The following is a 24919-nucleotide window of genomic DNA, read 5'->3' as shown; positions in this document are numbered from 1 at the left end:
AGGATCTGGGGAAAAGGTGGGACTGCAAATTGGTGCAGCCAATCTGGAAAGCAGGATGGGGAATACTTGGAATGGAACCACTATATTGGCTTATACCCAAAATATACCCACTTCTCAGTTTATACCCAAATGACTTAAAAACAGCATACCACAGGGACACAGTCATACCAATGTTTATAGCAGCACAATTCACAATAGCTAAGCTGTGGAATCAACCCAGATGCCCTTCAGTAGATGAATGGATAGGGAAACTGTCAAAGTTTCCCTATCCATTCATCTACTGAAGGGCATCTCACACACACACAATGGAACATTATTCAGCATTAAAAGAGAATAAAATTATGGAATTTGCAGGAAAATTGAGGGAGTTAGAGAATACAATGCTAAGTGAAGTAAGCCAATCCCAAAAATCCAAAAGCCAAATATTTTCTTTGATATGAGGATGATGACTCATAATGGCAATGGGTGTGGGAGCATGGGAAGAATGGAGGAATTTTAGATAGGACAAAGGGGAGGGAGGGGAAGGGAGGGGGTGTGGGGGTAGGAAAAATGGTGGAATAAGTTAGACATCATTACCCTGGGTACATGTATGAAGACATGAATGGTGTGAAAACACTGGTTTGTACACAACCAGTAACTTGAAAAATTGTGCTCTATGTGTAATATGAAATAAATTGCATTCCGCCATCATATATAACAAATTAGAATAAATAAATAATTTAGTAGAAAAAAGAAATATGGCTTCTATGGGTGACAAAAAGGGGACAAAGAATTGGCTCCTCTGTCACATGAGTGGAACCCAAGGGAGATTCTCTTCCAGCATGAACCAGCATTTTCTGGGCCCTGGAGGTACACAGGTTTAAAATCATCAGATTGCCATCTGATGAAGAACCTGGAGCCTAACTAGGCCTAAACCCCACCTTCAGGAGCTCCACCTATAAGATTTCCTCTCATAGAACAATACAGCTGCCCCATCCTGAGAGTGGAGCGAATAACAAACTCCAGCCCACTCAACACTCCTAAGAAGGGAAGCCAAGAATTTTTTGAACTCCAATGGAAGCAATTTAAATTTTCATTAAGAATTTTTTCTTGGGCTGGGGATGTGGCTCAAGCAGTAGTGCGCTCGCCTGGCATGCGTGCGGCCCGGGTTTGATCCTCTGCACCACATACCAACAAAGATGTTGTGTCTGCCGATAACAAAAAAAAAAAAAAAAAAAATATATATATATATATATATATATATATATATATATATAAAATTCTCTCTCTCTCTCTCTCTCTCTCTCTCTCTTTAAAAAAAAAAGAATTTTTTCTTTTCTCCATTATGTGCTCAATGGTTTGTAGACACTTATACATACATATAAATATGTATGTATATGTCTGTTTTTTTCTCATTTCTAGCACATTTTGGAAGGCAGTTATTTTTCATGCCTCATCTTTTCAGAACAAGGATATTTATTTAGTGTATTTCAGTTTTCCTTTGTATTCTTTAATTTTTTAAATTTTTACTTTATATATTTTTTCTCTCACCTGTTTCACTTTAGTCTTACTCTTTTCTTCTGCTAACAACCAAGTATTATTTTTCTCTCTTACACTCTTCTTTTATTTTTTTACTTATATTTTCTCTCCTCCCTCATAATCATCACATCCTACATCTCTTCTATTATCTCCCTGTTCACTCTTTGAAACTGTTATTGCTTCTGCAAACTTATTGTTTTTACTGTGGGCAATAATTGATCACATCATTACTGGTTATTGTGACACTTAATATCATAGATGTCATAGCAGAAACAGTTTGGATTAATGCTATATATTGTTTGCATTGGCTGTTATTATCTGGGTTCCCCTAAACTGTGAGTTATTGAAAACATTCAGGGACACTATGAGACCACAGGGTAGAAATTCTACTGCGTTGGATCCATACTAGAAGGGTACACACAAACAATATAAAAAAGTAAGGTAACAAACCATCCAAAGAAACCATAATACTTAAATAACAGGATCTATCCCTAACACAGTGGGAAAAGTGTCAGAAAAATGAGTTTATAAAGTAACCTTAAAGTTGATCTGCAAGATAAAGGATGGTTAAAGGAGTGAAATAGGAGAAAATATAGGAAGTAAAAGATCACTTCAATAGATAGATTATGGGGGAAAAAACAGAAATTCTCAAAATTAAGAAATCAAGTTAAACCAAGTTAAAAATTCATTGGAAAGCATCACCAACAGAGTAGAACACTTGGAAGACAGAATTTCAGGCAATGAAGACAAAATATGTAATCTCAAAAATGAAGTTAACCATAGAGAAAAAATATTGAGACCATAAACAGAACTTCCAAGAAAAATAGTTTAACATGAAAAGACCAAATTTAAGATTTATTGGAATAGATGAAGACAAAGATACCAACCAAAAGAATGTACTATCTTTTCAATTAAATATATCAGAAAATTTCCCAATCCTAAATTAAAAAACAGAAAAGCAGATAGGCGAGGCATACAGAACCCCAAATAAAAAAAAATTAAAACAGACATTCACCAAGGCACATTATTATGAAAATGCCTAACATACAGAATGATAGAGTTTAAAGGCTGACAGAGGAAAATGATAAGTCACATTTAGTGGAAAACCAATCCAAACCTCACGTAATTTCTCAACCCAGACCCTCAAAGCTAGGAGGATTTAGAATCATATATATCAGCTCCGAAAGAAAATGGATACCAGCAAAGAATAATATACCCAGCAAAACTGGAGCTTCAGAATCAATGATGAAATAAAAATCTTCCACAATAAACAAAATTTAAAAGTACTTACAACAAGAACGCCTGCTCTACAAAATGTACTCAAAAAACATTTCATGAAGTAGAAATTAAAAATACAATTTAAAACCAGCAAAGGGAGGAAATATACTAGAAGAAGAGTTAATCAAAGGAGAACTAATTCAAATTAAAAATCAGAAATAAATCAAAATGACATAAAATGAAAATCACATCTCAATAATAATATTGCATGAAATGGCCTAAACTTATCAATCAAAAGACATAGACTGGCAGATTGGATTAAAAAAGACCCAACAATATGTTATCTCCAAGAGACTTACCTCATAGGCAAAGACATTCTCAGACTGAAGGTAAAAGCCTGGCCAAAAAAAAAAAAAAAATTACCATTCACATGGATCTCATAAACAAGCAGGGGATTCTATCCTCATATCAGAAAAGTGGACTTCAAGCCCAAGTTAATCAGAAGAGACAAAGATGGTGATTTCATACTGCTTAAGGGAATTATACAACAACAAGACCTAACAACCATAAATATTTATGCCCCAAACAATGGAGCATCTACATAAATCAGACAAACCCTTCTCAATATCAAGAGTCAAACAGACCACAACACAATAATATTGGGTGACTTTAACACATTCCTCTCATCACTGGATAGATCCTTCAAACAAAACCTAAATAAAAAAGCTATAAAACTAAAAAGTAAAGTTACTAATTTAGACTTAACAGACATATATAGAGTAGTTCATCCATCATTGATGAAAACATTCTTCTCAGCAGCACATGATCCTTCTCTAAAATAGGCCATATCATAGGCCACAAACAGCTTTTAGCAAATACAATAAAATGAGATAATACCAGGCATTTTATCAGAACACAATAGAATAAAATTAGAAATCAATGATAAAATAAAAATATAAGCCAATTGTACACCTGGACACTAAATAATACTCTACTGAATGAACAATGAATAGCTGAAGAAATCATTGATGAAATTAAAAATACTTAGAGGTAAATGAGAATAGTGACACAACATATCAAAATCTCTTAGAGACTATGAAGGCAATTCTTTCTTTTTCTTTTTTTAATTAATTTTAATTTTTTTTACACAAATGAAGCACAACTTTTCATTTCTCTAGTTGTGCATGATGTAGAGCCACACAATTCATACAATCATATCCATACATAGGGGTAATAATGTCCATCTCATTCTACCATTTTCTCACACACATTCCCCTCCGCTCTTTGCCTTCCCCTCTGCTCAATCCAAAGTTCCTCCATTTTCCCCTTGCCCCCGCCACCCATCATGTATCAGCATCCACTTATCATAGAAAACATTTGGCCTTTGGTTTTTTTAGATTGGCATACATCACTTAGCATGATATTCTATGAAGGCAATTCTAAGAGAATTTTCATTTCATTGAGCTCATTCATGAAAAAAAAATAGAAAGTCATCAAATAAATAACCTAACATTACATTACCCTTACAAAAGAAGAACAAATCAACACAAAAGCACTAGATGACAGGAAATAATTAAAATCAGAGCCAAAAAATTCCAAAAAAAAATCAATGAAAAAAAATGTTGGTTTTTCTTTAAAAAAAATAAATAAAATTGATAAATCCTTAGCCAAACTAAGCAGGACAATGAGGGGAAAAAACTCAAATTACTAAAATTCATGAAGAAAAATGAAATATCACCACACAAATTACTGAACTAGAGACAGAAACTATTTTGAAAATCCGTACTCCAATAAAATAGAAAACTTGAAAATATTGACAAATTTCTAGAAACATGTGACCTACCCATATTGAATCAAGAGGGTATAGAAAACTAAAACAGATCAGTGTCATTTTTTATTTTTTAATGTTTTTAAAATTTTTTTTGTTGTTGTTGCTGTAAATGAACACAATACCTTTATTTATTTATTTTTATGTGGTGCTAAGGATCAAACCCAGTGCTTCCCACATGCTGGGCCACACAATCCCAGCCCATAAACAGATCAATTTCAAGCAATGAAATTGAAAATGCATGCCATCAAAAGCCCACCCCCCAAAAAAAATCTAGGACCAGGTGTAATTCCAGCTGAGTTCTACCACAATTCAAAGAAGAACTTAAACCAATATTCCTCAAATTATTCCATGAAATAGAAAAGGAAAGAAGCCTTCCAAAATTATTGTATGAAACCAGTATCACCCTGATACCAAAACCAGACAAAAACACATCAAGGAAAGAAAATATCAGATCAATATCCCTGATGAACTTAGATGCAAAATTCTTAATAAATTACTGAAATTGCATACAAAAACATATTAAAAAAGAAAGTTCCCCAAGATCAAGTGCAAGGTTGGTCCAACAAACAAAAATCAATAAATATAATTCATTGCATCATAGACTTAAATATAGGAAACACAAGATCATCTCAAAAGATGCAGATAAAACATTTGACAAAATAGAGCATCCATTCATATTTAAAACACTAGAAAAAATAGGGATAATAGGAACATACCTCAACATTGTAAAAGCTATATACATCAAACCCAAGGCTAACATCATTCTAAATGGAGAAAAGCTGAAAATATTCCTCCTAAAAGCTAGAGCAGACAAAGATGCCTTCTTTTACCACTTCTTTTCAAAACAGTTCTTGAAACTCAAGCCAGAGCAATTAGGCAAAAGACAGAAATTCAAGCAATACAAACAGGAAAATAAGAGCTCAAGCTATCTCTATGCTGATGACACGATTCTATATTTAGAAGGAAAAGAAAAACTCCACTAAAATATTTAGAGGACACCAAAAAACTCCACTAGTAAACTTGTAGAACTCATCAATGAATTCAGCAAAGTACCAAGATATAAAATTAACACCCATTAAATCAATTGTATTCCTCACGTGGAGAGAGCCTACAGAATGATAGAAAATCTTTTCCATCTGCACCTCAGAGCATTAATCTCCAGGATATACAAAAACTCAATAAACTTAACATCAAAACAACAAATAACTCAATTAATAAATGGGCTAAAGAACAAAACAGGCACTTCACAGAGGAAGACATACAATTGGCCCACAAATATATAAAAAATGTTCAACATGTCTAGCAATTAGACAAAAGCAAATTAAAAACAAACTAAGCTTTCATCTCATGCCAGTCAGAATGGCAATTATCAAGAATACAAGCAACAATAAAAGTTGGCAAGCATGTGGGGAGAAAGGTACACTTATACATTGCAAATTGGTGCATCCACAATAGAAGCAGTATGAAGATTCCTCAAAAAACTTGGAATGAAACCACAATTTGACCCACTTGTCCAACTCCTTGGCATATACCCAAAGGACTTAAAATCAGCCTACAACAATGACATGGTCACATCAAATATTTATAGCAATTCACAAAAGCTAAGTTATGGAACCAGTCTAGGTGCCCTTCAACAGATGAGTGGATAAAAAAATTGTGTATATATATTCACAATGAAATATTATTCAGCCATAAAAAGAATGACTTTACGACATTCACCAGTAAGTGAATGGTTCTAGAGACTATCATGCTAAGGTAGCCAGATATGCTAACTGAAATAAGCCAATCCTACAAAACTGAAGGTGGAATGTTCTCTCTGATATGTGGACGCTAACACACAACCAGGAGGGAAGAAAAAGAATACAAGTTCAGTGGATTAGGCAAAAATGAATGCAGGGGAGGTGGGGGGATGGGAATAGGAAAAGACAGTGGAATTAATTGGACATAACTTTCCTGTGCTCGTATATGAACACACCTCAGTGAATCTCAACATCGTGTACGACCACCAGAATGGGATCCTAATTAGAATAAGATATACTCCATGTGTATTATAATATGTCAAAGTATACTCTACTGTAAAGGATATCTAAAAAGAATGAATAATTTAAAAATAAACAAAATTTTTAAAATAAAACCTAACAAAAACATAGTTTATAGGTGACTGGGGTTTTAAAAAAAGATCTGCATCAAATAGGAATGATATGAGTGTTGTCATATTAAAATGGAGTCATTTGTCTCCACCTGTAACAAAAATAAATAATGTCCAGATGCTGGGGGGGGGCGGGGAATGCAAAGTACATAACAGGAATCATAATATCTACCTTATGTGTAAGACATGGGAAAAATACAAATATAAATGGATCTTCTTGATTTGCGAAAGGGTATTTTTGCATTATGATTTTGTCAAAATGTACCCAAATACTATGTATAATTATAATGACCTAAAAATAATACTAAACCCCCCCCAAAAAAGGAAATACCAATAAAACAAACCAAATACTGACTTTAAATATTTGTTACATTAAGAGGGAGATAGAAATGAAGTAGAGAGTGTTTCATAATGGAAACTAGACATCTGAATATTTAGATTAACTTCTAAAGTAATCCAAATTCCTAAAACAATTCTCAATCAAAAAAAAATAAGCCTAATTGTCTACCTGGTTGGTAACAAACCCATACAAAGAAAAAACTTACTTCCAGTGACTTTAAAGCACTATTGTGAATATTAAAACTGGGTAATTCCCAAACTTACTTCCCATGCTGCTATCCACACCAGCAAATGGCTCCTGTTACATCTGTATTGTCACTCTTCTTGCTTCCAAATTTAAATCTCAAGTGGGTGCATATCAGAGGTGAACCATCCACACCACCTGGAATCCATGGCAACTGGCAAACACAGCTTTTTCTATTCTGCACACAGGAGACTGTAATTGAATTGAGCAGAATAATCTGTAGAAGGAGCCACCTTGTAAACTCAGGCTTTCAAATGCCCTTGATTGGTCTCTTGAAGATTTGATTTGATGGCAACCTAGGAATTAAAAAAAGCTTAAATTGATAATATATAACAAAATTATATCAAATAGCTAAAAGTTATGTCATTTCTTTCATCCTGGTAGATGCTTGAAGCCTTTATAGAAAAAATGGATACATCTAAAACACCCTACACCCGACACTACATGGTCATCCAGATAATCCTGCCACGACTGGAATTCCAATGATGCCATCAGGGTTCTAGTTTGTAATGGGCAGAACATAATTCATTGTTTTCATTAGATGTAAATTATCGTTATTGATAACATTTTCAATAACATCCTCCAAATTCTACCTATTGTATATTCACTCAGGGAATGACCATAAAATTAGTCTAAACCCCACAAAAGGAAAATAAAAGCTAAGTTTCTAAAAATAAAAACTCAATATTTATAAACCCAGCTATGGGTTGGCAACATATGCCTATAACACCTTCAGGGGGGTAAGAACCAATCCTGAGATGTACTTTAAAAATAATTGCTGGCTGACGAATTTCTTATTAGCTCAATTTCCTGACCCAACAAATTCTCTCTTTACATGTATGTAAGTATATGCTCTCATGTGTTGCACCTATCCCACACACATACACAGTATTCTTCCATTTCAGTCTTGCACTGTTCACTACTGGCCACACACCCTTAGTCAAGTTTCTTAGCCTCTCTGGGCCAGTTTTATCTGTAAAATGAAAGTAATGAGTGTTCTTCCCGTTTGTTGTGAGAATGTGAATGAGTTAATAAAAATCAGGTTCTTTGTCAGGCAGAGGTGGTACATGTCTATAATCCCAGCTATCAGGAAGTTGAGGCAGGAGGATCATAAGTTCTTCAAGGATGGCCTAGGAAATTTAGAACCTGTCTCAAACAAAACAAAACAAAAGGACATGGGATGCCTCTCAGTGGTAGAACTCCCCTGGGTTCAATCTCCAGTACCTGCCCCCAAAGAAAATCAAGCACTTTGGAGAATGTCAGGGATATACTGAGTTCTATGTAATTGTTAACCATTATCCTTTCATTATGTTCATTGTTATTGTTGTTCTTCAGTGCCAGCAGATATTAAAATAACAATGATTCCAAGTAGAGTCAGTATTCATGTGTCACAAATAGTTCGGATCAATTATCTGAAGTCTAAGATAATATCTCCCCATTTGGAAAAGAAAAAAGAAAAATGTTCTCTATTTGGCAAAAATTACATAACATATTCATAGCGGGGGGGAAAGAAAGAAAATCTTTTTCCACAGTGCTGAGTTGGAAACTAACCACTATCCCCTGAGCCAAACACAAAGGACTATGCATTTCACCAACATTGCTCCTGGATCTTGAAAACACATCAATTAAAAATATACTAGACTGACCAAATAAAGAAAACATTTTCCTTAGCAGTGATCAACTCTGCCCTGATTACTTCCTCACCCATCAGCCAAGTCTGAAAGTCATTCATGGCTCAGAGGAAACAGCTCATCCTCAGACAGGACACAGACTGAACCATCCAAACAGCAACTCAGAAGCCAGGGAGTTTTACCTTAAGCACACTATTCTTAAGCACACTAATATAATAAATGTAAAAGAAAACGTGAGAGCAAGAGGCTTTTGACTGACTCTAGATCCTGACATCTCAAAATGTAGAAAGTGCACTAAGTGAAGAGAGAGAGGAGAAAGCCTTTGAGTGAACACTAAAATCTCACTGGTCTTTGGAGACAGGGAAGTCGGGGAAGGCAGAGTAAAAACAGCCTGTCATTTCCATGAATCAGTATGCATGTTAGTCTACTATGACAGGCTATCTTCCTTTCCCTGTGGTTATTTCAAAAATTAAAAGAATTAAAAGACTTGCTGGGCATGTAGTACATGCCTATAATTCCAGCAACCCTGAGGCTGAGGCAGAAGGAGAGTAAATTTTTAAGTTTGAGGCCAGCCCCTCAGTAACTTGGTGAGACCCTGTCTCAAAATAAACAATAAAAAGGGCGGAGTTCTATTTGGTTTTATAGTTCTATTTGGTTTTAAGTTTATCCCATGGGGCTCAATCCACAGTACCAGAAAAAAAAAAAAATATATATATATATATATATATATATACACACACACACACCTAGAAGTAAATTTAAAGAATTTAAAGTTTGCAAAAAAAAATATGTGCCCACTCATATTCTGACTTGATGGTAAGAACATACCCTTGTCTCTTTAGAACTTCACACATTTGAATAATGAGAAATGTCCAAATGAAGCAAAATATTCTTACAAATACATGGGCTTTTCTAGAACTTCCACTGTGAGGAATATGAATCAATAATATTAAACTCTAAAATCTTTTTTTCCCCTTCACCAAGAAGAGGAAAAGAATTTCCATCAAAAATTACTAAATTGTGTTGCTGTTGTTGTTGTTTACCACCTGGACATTCTACCTTGTGATACATTGCTAGAAGTTTCTCAACAAAATAAAACTGCTTTCTGAATTGCTACTTTGGGCATGAAACATCAACTGATCCTTAGTAAAGGAAATAGTACCAAGAACATATGTGATTGGAGTAAAAGAACTAGAAAGCTGAAGGATTTATACAGGACAGTATCTTATTTCACAAAATACATTTACAGTCTATCAAAACTTAGAGAGTTGTGCTCACTTTAACAACATATGTACTGAAATTGCAACCATACAGAGATTAGCATGGTCCCTGCACAAGGACATGCAAATTTATAAAACATTCCATATCTTTAAAATGTTCAGGAAAGTACAAAAATGTAAAGCATTCCATTCTTTAACTTTACAATTCTTTACTGTGGAATAGCTCAGAATGTCTGTTTTAAGTAACAGAATTGATAACCAGGAGAGGAAATGTAATTTGGATTATAAAATTCTTATTTTAATAAAAATTTCTTAAAGAAAGGGGAAAAACTTCAAGAGTTAATAAAAGTCAATTTTTTAATATGTGTCTTTGAAATCTCCCGTGTTCTGGGTTGGTTTGTATGTTTGCTTTGTATAGTTCTATTTGGTTTTGAGTTTATCCCATACATATTTGCCCTTATAATAGACATGTTATTTTATTTGTGCCCTCTGTCTTCTGCTTTATGTATAGTGGGGTATGTGATATAGGTATATGTTTAGCTATGCTATAAATGAAAAAAAAGAATAATTTCTTTTTGGAGAAAAATAAAGGAGAACTTTTTATTACCTATAGGAGAAAAGAACAGCAATATTCATCTTAAAAGCAGATCATTGTTGTTGAAGAAGGATTTATCTAGTTAGAAATGAGAGCTATATAAGGCAAAACTACATAATGTAGCTGTAAAAGGTGGATTCATCATTTCCCCTTACTCCTTTAAGAAACCACACAAAAGCAAGCACATAGCTCATAAACACAACTGTAAACCCCATCTTTGAAACAGCAGGGAAAAATCTGAAGCCACTAAGCCCCACAAAATTGGCAGGTCTTCTAAAAGCATTTGAGGCCAAACACAAGACAATGCTTTTTGCATTCCTTTTTTAAACTGATACATAATAATTATACATATCTATGGGGGTACAGTAGGATAATTCAATCCATGTATACAATGTGTAATGACCAAATCAGAGTAATTAGCAGGCCTTGGAACTCTCTTCTAGTTCTTCATAAAATCTATAACAGGTTGTTGTAAACTTTCTGCAATCTTTTTGACACTTTTTGAAATAATGCCTGCAGCTATACATCAAAAAACAAAAATCTGCAGCAGCAGAATTCTCCTGGTAAGTGATAAAAACTGAAGTGCACAATTCATTACCTTTTCATTACCCCTGAGGGAATTGGATACGTGGGAATTGGGTGCATGCATAAGAACTATGTTGGACACAGTTTGGTCACAAGGCTGGGAAAGCAACAGAAAACTGGTTGAATGAAGAAACGGCATGGTTATTTAGCTTCTATTTAGCTTCTTTTGCTGTACAAAGAAGTAAAGGAGTCATGGCCAAAAAGAAAAAAAAAATCAAAACTTTGCTATCAAAAAGCAAAAGAGAGGAATAACGTAGTGCCTAGTAGAAAAGTAAACAAAATAACTTGGACAATTCACAAAAACACAAATTAAAATGCTTTTAAATACTGGAAAATATTTTCAATCTCCCTCTTAAAAGAAAAGCAGCAATGTTTTCACTTATCAGATTGGCAAAATTTAAAAGTTGTGTTGGCAACTGTGAGTGATGGTTTAGGGAAATAATATATTGCAGGTAGATGGCAAATTGATATAAGCTCAGGGGAGGGCAATCTGGCAATAGTGCTCAGGATGTGAAATCCTTTGACCTAACATGCCACTTCTAGGAAGTGAGAGATGGTATTTTCATGAAGTCTGAAAAGAACCTAAATGTTCATAATAAGCGACTGAATAAATTATTGGGTAATCATATGGTAGAATAATATGCAACTTCTTAAAGGAATGAAACAGATCTACATGTACCAATGTAGAAACCTCTTCAGGATATACTGTCGAGTTATAAAACCTCTTCAGGATAATGCATTTTCATTATGCTACCACTTACATATGAAAACTCATATAAGTCAAGGTATTTGCTTGTATGTATCAAGAACATTTCTGGAAGCTGACAAAAATGGATATCTATAAGGAGAAGAAAATGGTGAATCACACCCATGAAAAAGTGCGGGATCGTGTGTGTGTGTGTGTGTGTGTGTGTGTGTGTGTGTGTATACATTCACATAAATAAAAGAAATATCATAAGTTCTCTCTGTACTATAAGACTAGGGATGATTTTTCTCTTTTTTCTGATTGTGTTCTGAGTTCATAAATACTCCACAGTGAACTGAGTTGCTTTAAGAAATAAGATTTTTTTTTCCCCTGAAATTCTCAATTATGTTCACCAAACAAAAATACTTGGTTAGTCCATTCAGTTTTTAAACACATGTTTTAATTATGGGTCACAGTGAGATCAGAGCTGGAGTCCCCATGGCCCAGCATTCAGTGGTCACCACAAGCCTGGAATGCCCACCAGTCCGGGAGGCCCCTTCTACTGGCAGGGCGGAGCATTTGGGGACAGAGTTCCACTTATTGTTTCTCTCAGGTAAAGGTCTCCCCAAATGGTCCTGTGATCAGAATTAAAGGCTTGGAGCTATTTTGGGTTGCATTCTTGGCCCTCAGAGACAGGTTTCCTGTTAATGCTGTTTTAACTTAGATTGTTTGGGTCTCTCCAGCAGGAGACCAGATTTAGATCAAACACACAGGATCCTCCTGCTGAAACCAGAAGGGCCTGGAACACCCAGGGAAGTCAAAATCCCTGTTACTGGAGGGTGGGAAACGGGATGGAGGTACTTTCTCTACTGCCTGAGGAGGCCCCAGTGAAGAAAAACCAACCCGCTTACTCGGAGCCACACAAAGCCAAGGTCACTCAGCCAGCAGCTTAAAGGTCAAAGCATCCTGGACCCCCTGCGGAAGGCAGGTGCCCATTCCAGGGGCCAAGGTCAGGGTAAAGAGGCCCACACAGTGATACTGGAAGCACCAGTTCTCACACAAGGCCATTTAGGGCCTACCACTGGTCAGTCACCAATGGGCCAGGAAGCCCAAGAGCAGAGAAACATGGAGGACTCTGGAGGCAGGAGCTGGCCTGGCCCCCTCTCAGACTCAGTCATCCTGGAAGATGCTCTTATTTAGGCAGGAAACGATCGTAAGGAGGGTCATCCCAGGGTCAAAATTATTTCATACTCAAAGAGGAAAAAAGGATACACCCTTGCAAAGGACATTGAGAAGTCTCACCTCCCCAGCCAGAGAGAAGAAAGAGTGAGCTGCAGCCTGTGCCTGTACCACTGTAAGGTACCTCTGAGGTCCACCACATCCTGAGCTGGGGGCACATCTGAGTCAGGCAGAAAAGTGCCCATCTGGTAACCAGCTGCCCAGGGTAGTTGAGTGGGGCAGGACTGTAGGGGGACCTACTCTTTCTTCCATGTTTTGGTTCCGTATTCCCTCTGCAGGGCCAGGAGAATGGCTGTAACATTTGAATTAGGCTCTTGACATTTTTCACAAGAGCCCAAGGATGATTATAATGAAATCTTCAAGATGGTCTTGGAGCTTAGGCTATAACACGCTGACGTTCTACTTCTGAAATAGCCAGGCTTTTTCCAAGACCTTCACTTTGAATGTGTGTTTGAATGTGGACCTGGGGAACTGGCATCTTCAGTCTCTTTCCTAACACAATCTAAAAATCATCCAAGTGGTGGTGGGAAGGTGGCCCATGGCATCCAGCCTCAGCCTTTTAAGAAAGTTTTCAACTCCATGGTTTGCAGGCTGGAAGTTTCTATCTGCCAAAGGTAAATAACCTTCCAAAGACCAAAGTGCAGTTTCTTCCTCCAAAACCAGAGGAACCTGGCCAAAATGTCTTCTCCCGTCTTAGATGACAAACTGTGAAGAAAAGTCTTGATGTCTGGCAAAAGGTCCACCTCCTCGTACACTTAATAAAAGAAAACCATGTGCTAAAAACAAGACAGCCTTTTGCTGAACAATCCTACATCATTGGCCAACTGCTCCAAATGTCAGAGAAGCAGCTTATGCTTTAGTTAAGCTGAGAGACAAAACTAATGTGAAAAGGTAAAAAAGAATTCAGATGTCAGGAGAATGACCTCTCAAAAACGACTTTTCACCTGAGCACTCAAAGGCCAGAACTCTCTACCAGTGGTCTCACTGGAAGCCAGGGGCGCACTAGAACCCAGGGGGCCAGGCCTTACCCAGATCAATTAAGCCAAGATCTGGAAAGAAATGGGGGGACTCTGGTATCTATTTATACCTCCCGGGTTATTCGAATGTCCAGTTTGGATTGAGAACCATTTCACTTGAGTTGACCTTATCAGAAATGCCTTTCCCCTCTATGACCTCAGGCACCTTTAAATAGGTCTCTATTGGTGGCGCCCAGGGGGCCGACTCAAGCCTGTCAGAGGCCCAGTTGTAAATACATCTCTTCTCTGGAACTCTGGAACATGTGTAAAAGATTTTCCTTTCCCACCAATTGCACTCTGCACAACTATCCAGCCAGCCAGGCCAGCAGGATTAACCTACCCTTGGCAGACCAGGCCAGGCCTGATGGGCGGCAGCACCTGACGCTGGTCACACCCTCCACTCCAGCCAGGCCCTTGCTTGGGCCTGATCTTCGAGTCATCTGGAAGTTCTGGGTCTGGCTGGAGGCCTGATCAGGATCAGTCAAGAGAATTGAGTTAATTGGGACAAAGCTCTGGACTGGTTCCCTGGTAAGCCGTGTAGTTTATTTTAGAAAAGTGTCTTCATAGACACTCTGACAGATCAGATGATCCAACCGTGACACCCTGAGACTGGGAACTGGGAACTATCTGAAAACCAGGGCTTGACCCACCTTAGAAAAGTTGCTCTATCTAGCATTTCAATTTCCTAACAATGATAAATTTTCACTTTGCAGGACTGTTGTAAGAAAAATACTCAAAAAACAAAGTAATAAATTATAAAATAAGAATGCAGGGGGTAATTATTATCATAATTCAAGAAACATCCAATAATGCTTTAAATCGATCACCCATCAAACTGTTTCTCAGGCATTCACATGTATGAAACATAACAAGTTGAACAGTTTAAACATGGGTGGATGACTGTGTGACTATATCTTAATGAAATTGTTTTTAAAAATCTTTATCCTTTCATCTGTCTGAGAACTGGTCACACTTTTTGGCCACTGGTAGCTACATCTCCCTTTTGTAGGAAAACTGGTCCCTCACAAGGCAATTCCTTATGTTCCATGTGGCAAAGATATTTATGGGGATTTGACCCCACCTAAAGTACCAAGTGTGGGCCCCAGTTGTCCAAAAGCCCACCATTTTACCTTGTAACCTTTTGTTGTTATTCTAATTTGTTATACCTGACAGTAGAATGCATTTTGGCACCTTGTATATAAATGGAGTATAACTTCTCATTCTTCTGGTTGTGCATGATATAGATCACACCAGTCATGTACCCATATGTGCTCATAGGGTAATAATGTCTGATTCACTCTATTCTTCCTATCCTAAGTCCCTCACCTCCTCTCACTCCCCTCTGTCTAATACAAAGTCCCTCTATTCTTTCCTAGCCCCCCCACCACTGTGAATTAGCATCTGCATATCAGAGAAAACATTCAGCCTTTGATTCTTTGGAATTCAATTATTGTGCTTAGCATAATAATATCCAGTTCCATCTAATGACAGGCAAATGCTATAATTTCATTCTTCTTTAAGGCTGAGTAATATTCCATTGGGTATACAGACCACATTTTCTTTATCCATTCATCTGTGGAAGGGCACCTAGGTTGGTCCCATAGCTTAGATATTATGAATTGAGCTGCTATAAATACTGATATGGCCGTGTCACTATAGTATGCTGATTTTAAGTCCTTTGGATATATGACAAGGAGTGGGATAATCTGGTAAAATGGTGGTTCCATTCCAAGTTTTCTGAGGGTTCTCCATACTGCTTTCCAGAGTGGTTGCACCAATTTGCAGCCCCAGCAATGTGTGAGTGTCCCTTTCCCCCTACATCCTTGCCAACATTTATTGCTTGTATTCTTGATAATTGCCATTCTGACATTTTTTATATGTTTGTTGATCAATTGTATTTCTTCTTCTTCCATTCTCCAGTATCTGTTCTGTTCTTCTGAAGTATCTGTTCTGTTCGTTTTCTCATTTATTGATTGGGTTAGTTGTGTTTTGTTTTGTTTTTTGTTTTGTTTTGTTTTGTTTGTTTGCTTGCTTGCTTGTTGTTGGTGGTGATGGTGGTAAGTTTTTTGAGTTCTTTATGTCTCCTGGAGATTAGTGCTCTATCTAAGGTGCATGTGGTAAAGATTTTCTCCCATTTTGTAGACTCTTTCTTCACGTTATTGATTGTTTCCTTTGCTGAGAAGAAGCTTTTTAGTTTGAGTCCATCCTATTTATTGATTCTTGATTCTACTTCTTGTGCTTTAAGGAAGTCAGTTCCTAAGCTGACATGGTGAAGATTTGGTCCTACTTTTAGTTCTATCAGGTACAGGGTTCTCTGTTCTATGTTTTTTATCCACTTTGAGTTGGCTTACATTCAGATGAGAGAGAGGAATTTAATTTCATTTTGCTACACTTGAATTTCCAGTTTTCCCAGCACCATTTGTTGAAGAGGCTTTCTTTTCTCCAATGTATGTTTCCAATGGAACTTCTGATCCAGCACCTTCCTCTTCCCAGAAATCATTGGAAGCAGTCAAAAAAGAGACCTTCCATTCCAATTCCTACTTTAAACATTTCTTAGCCCCTGGACTCTACTAAACTTCACCTATATGATATCTGGACCATACTGTAGATGTTGTCATCAAACATGACCTCCAAAATCGCCTTCTCTGTTTTTTCTTCGTAATCAACTATCTTCATATTCTTCTCACTTCCTCATCCCCACACTCCTGTTCTATGGCATTCAAATTCAGGACTCCCCTTTCCAACCTGAACTATATACTGTGCTGCCTTGTTTAATAATCTGCTTTAATATGCATAACTATCCTTTTCTACTTTCCTAGTATGTTCCTGCTCCTTTTCCCTGAAGTGCCTCTTCCACATTCTTACCACCTCTTCCATTCTCCAGGCATGGCTCTCCACGTGGCAGGACCTCCGTCTCCTTTTCAAGTCATCTTTCTTTCACTCTCACTCAGATGTTCAGCTTCTTTCCCACAGTCTATGAAAATGAGTATGTGACGTCTTCCCCGTGTTCCCCATGGTTAAATAAGTACATTTCTCCATCTGCTATTCTTTTCTAGCTGCCACCTTATTACTCTCATTCACTCCACCATCAAGAAGCTCAAAATACTTGTCTATGTTCCTTGTCTCCACTTCCTAACATTTCCTAACATCAACAGTCTTCCAGCCCAAGATACATGCTCCAGTGGAAATCTTCTGTTTAAAATGACACCAACCCTCTATTTGCTAAATCAAATGGATCTTTTTCCAGTCACACTCTTACCTGAATTATCTGACACATGTGGCCTGGTTTCCTTGGTATTTCCTGCTCCCTTGGTTTCTGGGATGTCTTTCCTTCTAGGCTGCATTCCTGTCTCCCTGACATGCTTCCTCTGTCTCTTTCTCTAACTCAACCTGAAGAGTTGGGGTGCTCCTCAGTACCACCTGTGGCCCTTGTCTCTTTTCATCCTGTGTACCTACCCTCCTGACTTCATCCAGTCCCAAGTGTGCAAGAAGAGGTGACTAGGCACATCTGGAATCTTCAAACCTGAAGGTTCTAAAGAAAGGTCTGGCCCTTGCCTGGTTCCTGGGAGAAACCTCTAAGTCCTGTCCTTAGACTATCCTACCTAATAAGAATGACTGTTTTTCTGGGGCTTTGGGCTATGCCAGACAGATTATGCTAATAACATGATTTATTGTGGGGACTCTGGGGCCGAAGACTGAGTAGCTGAGGCCAGTCATGTGAGCACCCCATACATAGATGACCCACCCTCATAAAACCCTGGACACCAAAGTTCTGGTGAGTTCCCCTTTAACATACCACTGCTGGGAGAAGGAAGCAATGTCTGCACAAATCCACTGGAAGAAGACACCTGAACTCTCGTGCCTAGCCTCCCCTGGCCTCTGCTCTCCAGCTTTTGCCTTTGCTGAAGGAGGATCATCTCTTTCAATGTAATAACCATGAATATAACAGTTTCTCTGGGTTCAGCCTCTAGTGGATCACTAAGGCTGAAGATGGTCTTGGGGACCCCCAACCCAGCCCACCATGTCATTAACAGTCATTTGCAGTTGATTCATAGGTTCATATGTGTTCTGTACATCTCTTCTGAGCACCAGTTCTACACAGAAATTACATCCAGGATGTCTCAGTGGTGATTCCAATTGTCCAAAGTTGACCTCCTTATATTCTATTCCAAATTCATTTCTTCTCAAACTTTGCCATAAACCTGGCCCCCCATGTATAAGATCTGGCAGTTTCCTCACCTCCTACTCTTCCTTGCCTGACCAGCGAGTGATACTTATCAACATCCTCAGTCCTTCCTTCTTACAATTGCCCATGGATTCCCTCAATTGTGGCGCCCATTGATGGCATTCCACTGGCATTCCATGCTGGTCATCTGGCAATTTTATGCTTCTTGGCCTGAATTCATGCTATTTCTTCTGCTCAGAATGCAGATTCTCTACCTTTTTCATTGGGAAAACACTAACTCAGCTCAAGATTTACTCCAAGTAATGCATTTAGTGACAATGCCCTCTCTCCCAAGCCATGTAAAATTAGCACCCCCTCCACACATACACACACAAACTTTTATCTATGTTCTCATGATATTTTACTGCATTTATAAACTTACATGTCTGTCTATATTTTGTGCTCAGTGAGAGAAGTGACCTATATACCCCAATGAATGAATAAGTGGCATTTAGGATATGGGCTGGTCCCTCACTGTGGATCTGCTGTTGGCTCCATCAGTTGTCCTATGTGAACAATATTTTATCTGTCCATAAAATGGAAATAATGATACAATTACAACATAGTTTTTTTAAAAGATAATAATAAGTAAAAGTATTAAATACAGATAATTCAAATACTACTCAAGATACTTTACGTATATTTTAAACTCAATTTCATAAGAATACTATGAGATAAATATTATTTTCTCCCTAGTTATGAAATTAAGATTCAAAAACTGAGTGGCATCTTTACATTAGCAACACAGAGAGTTTATGATATACTGGGGGTCATCAGTGGATGCTTGTTCCCATTCTATTCAATGCTAAGAGGTCACGTGAGATAATGGAGAAAGAAGGAAGGCATGCTTGTCCTGGGGAGACTACAGAACAGAAAAGCTGAATTCTTGACACTGTTTTGTAACTTCCAAAGAAAAGATATAATTCCAAACCAAAGCAGAAATCATGACTATAGGGTGATTCTTCCAGTCAGTATGCACTTAGTTTGGATTAGAGGATTCACGTTTTCTCCACTTCTCAGATAAACCCTGACTCACAATCTCTCACAAGTGTTTGGTCAGTCCCCATTACATTCCACTGAGATTCTTTCAAGACCAATGTTGCTAAGTTCCAATTGTAGTAATAATAACCATTACTTTAGTAATAGAAGTAATAGTGATATTAATTGAATACTTACAGCCAGGGCCTGGCTAACCACTTCAATTAACACATATTAACCCTTTGAGATGATTACAAGCAGCACCAGCAATAGCAGTAGCAATAGCAGTGTTACTAGTTGTAGTTATATCTAGTGTTAATGAGTAACTTACTATCTGCCAAGATCTAAACTAGCCCTTTATAATTATTAGCACATTTTTCACAATGAAATAATTAATAATAATATTATTATTAATATAATATAGTAATAATGTAATATAATAATTATAATAATATTATTCATAATATTATCTACATATGGAAAGTAGACTCTGTTTCTGACCAAGAAGGAATAATAAGGCTTGAACCAACAAAAATAATGTACAAGATATATGAGACAATAGTTTTTCAAGACATTCTACAAAGACAATGTAAAACAGTGAACCCTAAGAGATAGCAACAAATGAGGTGCAGCCATAAAGAAGAATGAACAAATTATATTTTTTTTGTAAATGGATGGAAATGGAGAAAATCATGCTAAGTGAAATGAGTCAGATTCAGAAAATCAAGAACCAAATATTTTCTTTCATGTGGAAACTAGAGCAAAATAATCAAAAGAAGGTGGTGGGGAAGTGGATAAGCTATCATAAAGATATAGAAGATCATTGGAGTAAATGCAGGAGAATGAGAAGGAGGAAGGAAGGGAAAGGGAAAGAAATATGGAATGAATTTAAGAAAATCATGTTATATACATATATAAATAAACATTTATATACATATATAAATAAACCTAAAAGAATTTCACCTTTCTGTATATGTAGAAAATATCTATCAAAAATAAAGGAGTGAAAGGAATATTGATAGAGGAGAGGAGGGGGGGATAGGGGTAGGGAGGAAGGAGAGAAATGGGGGAGAAAAGGGAATTGAAATCAAATTCCTTATATGTGTTACTATGTCAAAATGAACCCAAATACTATATATAATTATGATGTACTAATAAAAACACTGTTATTTTAAGCCTCTAATTTCATTGTAATCTGTTTCAGTACCATTAGAAACGAATACAACCAACATAAACTAGGCAAATAATATAATCCTGCCAAGTGGATTGAGAATACATTTTTACCAAGCCTCTATATCTAGTTGCTCATTTTCAGATGAAAGAATATGTTTATCTGGTACACAATAGGTATTCAGAAAAAAAACAAGCTGCAAAAAGCTCTATACGTCTAAAGGCTTATGTTTTGTTAATAATCCGAAAGTAAAGAAAAAGATAAATTGTAAATAAGGAAAACAAAATTCATGGATTAAAATATGGTTTAAAAAAGAAAGAAAGAAATGAGACAAATCCCTACAATTGCTGCAGCTCACTGGAAGCCTCTCCAAGTCATAGGGAAAGGAGAAGAACACCAGAGGAATCCAGAACTCTTAAGTTGAGAAACCAAAAGTGAGGATAGCAAGACAATTAGACTCTGTAAAACAGAACACAGGTAGAAAACAGCTTTATAGAGAGGGAACTCAGCTCTGCAGAGGATCGCTCTTGAATATTCAGCACATACATGTGAGAAAACTAACCCATGCCTGGGGAAGAGATCAGAGAAAATGGTAGCTGGGGTTCACACAGGACCAGGAATAGTTCTCAGCCCCACCAGTCAGACCAGAAAACTTCACGATTCAAGGGTTATTAACAGAGTATTTAGAGAGACTAGGCTTAGCAGTGGGGAATAATTAGTCCAAGATTAAACCCTCTTCTGGCCTCATTCAACAAAACTTAAGAAGTAAAACTGTTTTCAAGTAACTCAACTGCTCCCCAAACAAAGCCCAAGAATATTTTTGGAATGCATGCAACAGGTTACAGGGAGAAATTCGCCAAATCAGATACCCAACTGAAACATACCACAGGCAGAGAGGTAGAATGCACAATAATAAGAAAAATCAACCAATCAGCATAGACCCAGAACCAACAAAACAAGGACACTAAAACAACTATCATAACTGCACTAGGTATTTTCAAAAGTTAATTGTATGGAAGACACAAAATAGAGGCAAGTTGAACTTCTAGACACGAAAACTGCCCTGTGTGAGATGATAAAATGAAAACTATGCTGGGTGGCATGAACAGCAGATTAGACACTGCAGATGAAAAGGTTAGTAATCCTGAGGATACAGAAACTTTCCAAAATATAACAGTGAGAGATAAGAGTTAATCAAATGAATACAAAGTGGAGGAATAGAAAAAATATTCTGAGAAATCATTTCTGAAATTTTCCAACCTGATCAAAACTATAAACCCGTAGATCAAAGCTACCGAACAAATCCCACACTCCAAAAACATGCAGAGGCTACAAGACACATCATCGAGTTCTTTACCCAATAAAAAACATGTTTAATAAGTAAAAGCTAAATGAATACCTTTTTTCAGAAATAAACAACTAAAAGAAGCCATTGCCAGCAGACCTGCACTACAAAAAATGTTAAGGACATTCTTGAGGCAGAAGGAACGGACCCTGGCAAGACAGATCTGTGAGTGAATGAAGAGGATCCAAAATTGTAAATACAGGAGCAAATATCTAAGACTTGTTCTTATTAACAAAAATAACAACAATGTAATGTGGCACTAGTAACATATGTAGAAGTGAAATGTATGGAAATAATAGCACAAAAGGCCAGGAGGGGAAAAGGAAGTACACTATGGTGATTCTAGTACTGGTCACAAAGTGGGGTAAAAATGCTGGAGGAAAGACTGTAATGAGCTAATGAGGCCCACTATAAGCTTAAAGCAGCCCATTAAAGTAAGAGAAAAAAAGAATCACAGCAAATAGACGGAGAGTCCTCAAGTCATTTCCTGACTGTGAGCTTAGTCCCACATGATCCAGGAGGAAGGAATAGGCAGCTGAGAGAGCAATAAACGCCAAGCCCGGGCTTGGGTTTCCCTCCTGGAAAGACCCTACCTTTGAAATTGCAGATCTCTAATTACAGTTCCACGTGCTTCTCACCCTCTAGTATTCCTGCCTCTTGGAATACATCTTCTTTTTCCAAAGAGCAAGGATCAGAAAGGCATTCTCTCATTCTCTCCTGTGCTTTCGAAAACAATAAAGAATTTTACACCTTTTTAAAAGCTGAAGACTCAGGTAAAGAACGTTAAGGGGCAATGCCTGGAATAAACACCTGGGACATCACGGTGGAGAGGCCTTGAGGGTGAAGTCAACTTTTCTCAAAATGCCCAAGCATCACAATCCTCCTTCTACTGACGTTTCTCACTGCCCTGGCCATGGAAGAGATAGGAAGCCACTTGTTTGGCTGGGCTTCATCAGTCTTGGATTTTGCTGAATGGCATATATAAGATGTAGGGTGGCACAGAAAGCTGGTAAAAGGGTAAGAAATTTGGCAAAAATTAAAGGGGCAAAAAATAGGAAAACTGAGTCAGATTCTAAGGAGGGAAAGACTGAACTAAAAATGTTGTGGGATAATATTTGTTGTAACTTCCTCCTCCATCTCTCCCAGGAATGTCAGGAAATATCTGCATGGCCTCCACTGGTTGGATTTGGGGTTTAATGATAAAGAACATGCAGGAATGGGCTCAGGGGAGGCACAGGGTGCCAAGTGACACATACATGGATAAATTAGTTTTGTATCCATCTATTTTTTCATTGGCTTCTTCATTCCTTCAATAAATATTTAATAAGCATCTTCTATGTGCCAGAAATTGTTCCGGGTGCTTTATATTTTACACTATTACATCATGTACCACATAGCTATTTTTCAGTCAACATATGCCTCAGTGGTCCCATAAGAATAAGATTATGATGGAGCTAAGGAATTCCTATTGCTAGTAACATGATAGTTATTGCAACATTCTACCGCAACATATTACTTGTACTCTGGCAGTGCTGATGTAAACAAAACTACTGCATTGCCCATTCTATAAAACTATGTCATGTACAATTACATACAATTTATAATGCTTGACAATGATAATAAACGACTATGTTTGTGTTTGTCAGCTTTCCATCACTGTGACAAAATACCTGAGAAAAACAATTTAAAGAAGGAAAGGTTTTTTGGCTCTTGGTTTCAGAAGTTTCAGTCCCTAGTCACTTGGCCCTGTGGGTTTGTGGGGTGAGGCAGAATATCATGGTGGCTGTGACAGAACAAAAGAGGAAGAGAGAAAGTCCCAGAGCCTGGGGACAAAATACAAACCTCTATGAACTACTTTCTCTAAGGGGTCTCCACATCTTACAGTTTCTACCACCTCCCAATAGTATCACCAGCTGGGACAAACCTTCAACATACAAGCTTTTGAGAGACATTTAAGATCCAAACCACAACAATGTTACTTGATTATGTATTTACTACTATAATTTTTAATCATATATGTGAATGCACTTCTTCTACTTACTTAGAAACAAACAAACAAACTTGGGCAAGTTCAGTGGTAAAGCATTTGCCTAGCAACCACAAGGCCCTGGGTTCAGTCCCCAGCACCACAAAAAATAAAAAGTAAAAAGTAAATTTAATAAAATTAATTGTAAAGTAGCCTCAGACAGGCTTTTCAGAAGGGATTCCAGAAGAAAGCCTTGTTATCATGAGAGTTGACAGCTGTGTGACATTGCCCCAGAAGCCTTCTTGTGGAACAAGATGTGAAGATGACCCCTATATAGGCCAAGGCTAATGGGCATGTTTGTGTCTTAGCTTTTTAAAAAATCTGTAAAAATAAAAATAGAATTTAAGTAGGTATACCATATAGTCTAGGTTTAGTTAAGTTACTACCATCTAGGTCTGCGTAAGTACACTCCATGATGTTCACCCAACAAAATCACCTAGTGACTCATTTCTTAGAACCAGTCCCTGTTGTTAATGGATGTATGAATGATATCTACATTGCTGCCAGAGAATTCAATTAATTCCAAACAGAATGATCAAATATATAGTAAAATGTTAGAAAGTGATGCGTACAACAGGAAAAAAAAAAGTAGAAAGGAGAGAGTGTGATTTTTGACAGGCTGGCTAGGGCCCACTCCCTTGGTACAGTGACATTTGAGCTAAGATTAGAGAGCATGGGAGAGCAGGACCATATTAGGAAGGGATATCAGTGCAGAGAAGTGGAAGCCAAAGTCCAGAGACAATGTGAATGGGACATCAGAGGAATCTGCCAAATTGTTTCCAAAGTGGCTGTGCTGTTTTACATTCCTACTATAAAATATGAGCATTCTTCAGGGAGTGATGAAAATGTTCTGGAGTTAGAGAGTGGGGATGATGGGACACCTTACAAATATACTAAAAAACAC

The 24919-nt window shown here is 37.3% G+C and overlaps 2 pseudogenes; both read left to right on the top strand.

Moving 5' to 3' along the window:
• The window catches only part of LOC113190338 (calmodulin pseudogene), a 47231-nt pseudogene that overhangs the window by 936 nt on the left and 21376 nt on the right, over positions 1 to 24919 (top strand).
• LOC113190348 (U6 spliceosomal RNA) lies at positions 10201 to 10301 on the top strand (annotated as a pseudogene).

Source organism: Urocitellus parryii, chromosome 5 (genome assembly GCF_045843805.1).
Source record: "Urocitellus parryii isolate mUroPar1 chromosome 5, mUroPar1.hap1, whole genome shotgun sequence".
Lineage (NCBI taxonomy): Eukaryota > Metazoa > Chordata > Mammalia > Rodentia > Sciuridae > Urocitellus > Urocitellus parryii.
This window is presented reverse-complemented; position numbering and strand designations above follow the sequence as displayed.